Source organism: Triticum aestivum, chromosome 3A (genome assembly GCF_018294505.1).
Source record: "Triticum aestivum cultivar Chinese Spring chromosome 3A, IWGSC CS RefSeq v2.1, whole genome shotgun sequence".
Lineage (NCBI taxonomy): Eukaryota > Viridiplantae > Streptophyta > Magnoliopsida > Poales > Poaceae > Triticum > Triticum aestivum.
Genome location: NC_057800.1, coordinates 738,883,416 through 738,890,091, shown reverse-complemented (window position 1 = coordinate 738,890,091; position 6,676 = coordinate 738,883,416). Strand labels below are relative to the sequence as shown.

Below are 6,676 nucleotides of genomic sequence, written 5' to 3'. Positions count from 1 at the left end.
GCACGGCCGTGACTCTCGCGAAAGCACAACCGTGCCTCTCGCGGAAGCAAAACCGTGACTCTCACGAAACGAAAAAAAACAGAAAAACGCATTTTTTTGTTTCCGAGAGGCACGGGCGTAACTCTCGTTAAAGCAAAACCGTGCCTCTCGTGAAAAAAAAAAAACGTGTTTTTTTGTGCAATTTTTTTTTGTTTTTTGAAAAAAAAAATCGATCGAAAAGCTAAGGAAGACCGGTGGAAAACCAAAACGTCGAAAAAAACCGTTAAAAAAACTGAAAACGCGTGTGGAAAAATAAAAAAACAAAATCCGAAGGAAGTGCCCAGAGCGCGACACGTGGCAAATGGCTGAGAGCGTGCCAAGTGGCGCTGATCGTTGCGAGGCTCCCGAAGGAGCGCTCGTTAATTAGTTGCTCTCGGGTCAGGGCAGATGCAATAGGGTGTAGGGTGGGGCCCATGGTGAGACCGGGCTGGGCCCCACCCTAAGATTTTGGCCAAGCCCATATAGCTATCAAGAAAATAAATAAGTAGAAAAAAGCCCAGCGAAACTCACAATTGGCCCACCCTAATAAATTGTGCTAGATCCACCACTGTTGCGGGTGATGTAGCTCTATTTACAAACATAATATAATCTGTCTCAAAAAAACATAATATAATCTGCCATTAAAGCTTTTCATAAGAAAAAAAAAACATACATGTATATCTCTCAGACCGACGTCTAGGCTTCAAGCGGCTTCGGCCTCCAGGATTCGCTTGATCTGCAGGCGCGCATCGCGCTTGAGCCGGTCCGGGAAGATGACATCAAACTGAATTCTGAGGCTTCCCCGACGGCCGGGCTCGCGGGCGATGGGCATGCCCTCCATCGGCACCACGAGCTCATAGCCGGGGCGAACCATGGGGGGCTTCCTCCTCCTGGCCGCCGCCCACGTCCACCGCCAGTTCTCGGCCGTCGAGGGTGGGGAGCACGATCACCGTGCCCAGGGCCTCCGCGAGGGTGAGACGGACATCCGTGACCAGGTCCTTCCCGTCGCGGCGGTACATGTGGTGTGGCCTTTCGTCGATGGCAAACACCAGGTCGGCGGGGAGCTGGTTCCACTGTTGGTTGCCCTTGCCAGGGAACGTGATCTTGGTGCCCTTCTTCCACCCCGGCTTCACCTCGATCGATAGAACCTCGGACTCCGTCTTCGTCCTCCTATGAGACACGTACCATAATATTTTGGTAACATTAAAAATATGACGTCAGATTTTTAAGCATGTCAAATCGACTGTTTTTATGACAATTTATGTTGTCAAGTGGCAATTTCTTCAAGCGAACGCTGCATTTTTTCACAGAAAATCCTTGTTTGCCCGAAATTGCCATGTGTCCTTGAAGAATTTGCCACCCTCCCACAAGGTAATTTGCACAAAAACGTTCGATTTGCATTGGTAAAAAATCTGATGTTTCATTTGAGCGAAATCCAAAAAATTAGACAAAACTAATTTGATCAGCATCCAAACAGAACATCTTGTGTATTTACCCGCTGGAGTCGACGACATTCCTGGAGATCTTCATATTTTTGGTGACGCCCGTGTAGAGCTCCTCCAGCGTGCACGCCAGTTTGGTCTCCACCGGCGGGGGTGGCGCCCCGACGCCCTGATCTCCGGCGCCGTGAGGCCGGCCCACGCCGCCGCCGTCCCACGCCGTCCGCTGTCTGCCGCGCACGTTATTGCAGTACGTGAAGGGCGTGCTTCCGAAGAACTCGGCGAAGATGTCGTCGGCGGGCTGCTGTGGCGGGCCCTTGAGCCCCTCCTCCCCATGCTGGTCGTACACTGCCCTCTTACTGGCGTCGCTGAGAACCTGATCACGCAAAGCAAAATGATCAAGCATTATACGCAGATTCCATTCATCGTTGAGAATGCATGGATAAAAGCGTACGTTGTAGGCTTGGGTGATGTCCTTGAACTTGGCCTCGGAGTCCTTGTCGCCGGTGGGATTCTTGTCCGGGTGCCACCGCATGGCCAACTGCCGGTAGGCCCTGCGGAGGTCGTCGTCGGTCGCGCTCCGGTCGACATTCAGGATCTCGTAGTAGTCCACCGATCCCATCGTGAACCGTAATGAAGATGCATGACAAGAACGAGTAGTTCTCCGGGTCCCCGATCGATAACAAAGATAATTCTTGTGTATGTATGTATTTATTTATTGGGGATTTTGGGTGTATGGCGATTGACAGTTGTTTGGTTGCACGGATTACCAGATGAAATGGGAGATGAACGAGACCAGTGCTATCATGAAAGATCGCCAAAGGAAAACGAGGCTCCGGAGCTTCAAGGTACACAACATTTGATCGATCTGACCAGAGAACTCAACCAAACATTCTAACAAAAAATGCTCGCACGAGAGATCAATCAAGGAAGAGGAGGCTCACATTTGATTGCTCTGATGAAAAACACAACCAAACAAGATTGAATTGGAGAAGGTGGTGTTGTTTAATTGCTTACAATTAGAGATCTTTTGGTGGCTAGAGGAGAATGCGAATCGGGAGCATTTCCGTCCATATGTTTCTCCCTGCTCTATTTGGAGGGTGTCAAAGAATAGGAGAAGAAAAGCTCTTACTAGAAAACATCATGCGTGCTAGTCCTTCACGTGCTTGTCATAACCCTAGATCGAGGGGATCACGAAAAGAAAAGGGAACAGGAATATAGATGAAAACTTGGGGAAGAGGGATATGGCAGAGACGTACGGGAAAAAAAGGATGTTCATGTCAATGTGTTGATGAGTTCAACGATCGGCCCAGGTTTTTTTTAATATTACCGAAAATGGGTTTCCCCCGCTTTGTATTCCAAAACAAACTACCATTGTACACATCGCAATGTTGGGATGAGCAGTACATCAAGCCCAAAAGAAAAAGAAGAAGAAACAAATGCCAACAGCGGCAACTCGACAAAGTGCGGAAGACCCGCGATGACCGCTGCGCCCTTCGGAAACAAACCACCACAACCCGAAGCTCCGATCTACTGCGGACTACGCAGCACCTCCAAGAAGGGATGCGATGCTAACGACGTTGCTGCCCAGACAAGTCCTAGGGTTTCCCCCAGTACGCGGAGGGAGGTGGGGGATGACTACTACCGACACCCTTCAAGAAGGAATAGTGGCACCCGTCGGGGTTGCCGCATCGGAGCCGGACGAACCGGCAAGGATTTCTCCCGCACTCCAAACCTGACCGCCCAACCGGAGCCGACCAGCCAAACCACCGCCCAACACCATGTGCCATCACGGTTGCGCCGCCACCCACGCCGTCTCACTGCAAGCACCAACATGAGGCCAAGAAGACCGGAGAGAAGAGCCAAGCGATGGGAGCAGCAGCACCAAGGCCGAGCGGGAGGGAACCACCTCCACCGCCGTCGTGCAAGAGGCCCGCGCCTCCAGCATTGTCGTAGTAGCCGTCTGGACACGGCAGCAGGGCATACCAAGCCACCCCTGGCCCGACCAGGCCCGAAACGGGCCCGCTAAGCCCTGCCCGCCACGCTGCAGCAGGCTGGTGTCGGCGCCGCCAGCACCCAGCCGTTCTCCCCCGCCTCCCGGGAGCCACACCGTAGACCCACCCCGCCGCCGGCCCGCCCAGGCCCATATGGGGACCGAAGGGCCCAGATCTGGGCCGAGCGCCGCTGCCAGGCCACGCCATTACACCACCCCGCCGCCAACGACGGCGCCTTCGCCCAGCCGCCCGCCCATGCCACGTCGGGGAACGCCGCTAGCCAGATCGCCACCGCCTAGGAGCACCTCCCGGTGCAGCTCCGCCCCGCGCCGGAGAGCCACCGGGAGGGGAAGGTCGGGCCGCCGCCACTGGCGTCCCCGGGGCCTGGCCGGCCACGGGCGCCGGCGACGGCGGCGGGGAGGAAGGGGAGAGGGGGGGGGTGGAAGAGGAGGAGGTCGCCGCGGGGGCGACACGGTCGTGAGAGGAGAGGGGGTAGCGAGAGGTTGTTATTAATTTGCATGCCCTCAAAATATGTCCTTATGGAATTATACATGTGTCTATGTATGAAAATGCTTACTTGTTTGGCATGGAATTATGAGTAATGCTATATGTAAGGGCGGATTTTTACAGATACTACGGGGAGAAAGATTTAGAGGCTGATTGGTTAGGGGTGAACCCTGCCTTGAAATTGGGAGGAGGGGGAGGGGGACTAGGTAAGGGAATATTCTCTCTCCCTGTAGCAGTCCCATAATAAGGGCCCGTTCTTTTGGGTGATTCTATCAGAATCACCCCTCTCCTCAACTTCTTCTAGAATCATCACTCCATATGTTTTTTACAATCCTAGCTAATTAGACCTTAACTAGATAGAATTGTAAAAAAAATATGAAGTGGCGATTCTGGGAGAAGCTGAGGAGGGGGGGGGGGTGATTCTGGGAGAATCGCCGAAAAGAACTGGCCCTAAACCATAGGTGTACTCGGGCCTTTTTTGAGCCTTTGCATGCTCAAGGAAACTGGTTGATTACCAGTGAAATATAATATGCTCTGTATACTAGAAAGACTACCTATGTATGTTGATGATTGAAAGAAGCTAGATTGTATAATTAGATTATAATCATGGTTTTAAAAGCATGCTATAGCGTTTAGAAGAGGTCCTGCGTTAAGGGACTTCAAAAAAGTTCTTGCCTAGTGACTAAGGATCCCGGGTCTAGAGCTCGATGGGAAAAAATACATTTAATTCATAATAAAAAAGTAAAGCTATAAATCTACAGATCTAGAGCCTTTAAGCTCATTCTGCCTGTATTGAGGAAAGCTTAGCCGCCATTTCTGGCTGACCCTTAGATGTATCTAATTTTTCATAATTTTATTGCCATTGGCCTCCAAAATCTCTAAGTTTTAATGTAGTTAGAACCCGACAATTGGTATTTAGAGCTTGGTCCAGTCATCGGCGACGAGTTTGATTCGGACACGAGGAGTTGGGTTTCCCATAAAATCCTTCTCTTCGACCCTTGATCCCGGCGGTGATTCACTCGGGTGCATATTTGGCTTGATAAATGTCTCTAGCTATGACCTTCTTATGTCTCCCTGAGTATTGTTTCAATCAGAGAAAAAAGTATGTACGACTGCTAAAAACACGCATGCTTGTGAGAAAAGATTTTTGCCTCCTGGGACCAGAATTTTAAAAAAACTGAAAGTCAAAATATTAATTATTTAAAATATCTGAAAATAAATACACAGGTACTTGGGGATTCGGTTGCGATAGTATTTCAATAAGATTTGATTGTGTGAATTATAAATATTTAGATTAATAACACATGAAACAAAATTCAATTTACATATGACTTATTATATTTCACTACCAGAAACTGAAATTTTTCTGTGGGCTAATATTTTTCCTATCGGGCCCGTAGAGAACACACAGAAAAATTCCTATCCCTGAGAGAAATAAGGAACATATATGGCACGCGGCACCCACCTCCAAAAACGCTACTGTGGCGCGAATTCTTCGCCACTTCCCGTGGGGAAGCCTATTTTCACGCATGTTGTCCCGCTGCTCCGTCCCCTGAAAATTTTGATTGTGTATAACTATAAAATATTGTTTAAATATAAGGGGATAACATAGAATGAAAAAAAAAAACTCATGCACGGTTGCATGTGGTGGTGGGTGTTTTCTCTTACATGGTTGCATGATGAAGTGAGACTTACCCCGTTCATAATTGTATGATAACGTGGTCTGTTTGCTTCTCATGATAAATAAATTAGTTGGGATCACTGGCAAAGGTACTAGTTAGATTGCTGGGATTTTGAAAGAAACATCAACTAATGAGGACAATCTCTAATTATAATAGAGAAAAAAAATGATAACGTGTTAGTATAGACAATCTTCCTTTAATTTAATATCCATACACGTAAAAAAAAGAGAAACAAGATTGAGAGTGCTGGCTGTGGGGTTCGAATCCACGCGCAGCTTGACTGCAGAAGATCTGAAGTCTTCCCCCTTAACCACTCGGGCAAACCAGCTGATTTTATATTTAAATCATTAGCCATCCACATGGCCAATAATTTTCTGTTTCCATGTTTCGAACGAATAAACATTCAGAGTGTATTAGCTCAGGGCAATTCCAAACGCAAATCACCTAATCATTCTTAAATGTTTGAATCGGGTTGTCCGAACATTTTTTTTTGGTCATCCAGCACGGGTCATCAAATTTGTTTGGACCGGTCCGGATGTCTGAAATCTTATAAATCGGAACCAAATATATAAGAGGTTTGGGGGCGTCCGGACCTCTGTCAGGTCGGATTTTGTCACGCCCGGCCCACCCAAAAACCACAACTGGAGCCTGCGCATTTGGACATTTTCATCATTGTTTCGACGCCAAAGTCTGCCCTTTCCCACTGCCTCCGCCCCGATTGTCACCGCCCCGGACTATTCATGCGCGTTCTACCTTCACGTTCGAGGCGCCGCAGGAGGACCCAAGGACATGATCGTTATCCCGACAGAGCCAGATAACCAGAGTGTGGTGGTCGTTCGCAAGGTCATGTCCGCGGAAAGAAACGCCCGACACAACAAGGCGATGAGAAAGCGGGAGGTGCATCGGCACCCATCCATGACGGAACTCATCCGGCGCGCCACCACTCTGGTGCAGCCTGGGCAATCGACAGCATGGTCGTCCCAGTTGAAGCCACCCTACTACTACGCCTCCCATCACCTTGGTCCGACTGACACGC

The 6,676-nt window shown here is 49.3% G+C and overlaps 1 pseudogene; it reads right to left on the bottom strand.

The window, feature by feature from the left end:
- Positions 1 to 721: 721 nt before the first annotated feature.
- On the bottom strand, positions 722 to 2,639 carry LOC123059609 (dnaJ homolog subfamily B member 1-like; annotated as a pseudogene).
- Between the last annotated feature and the right edge of the window lie 4,037 nt (positions 2,640 to 6,676).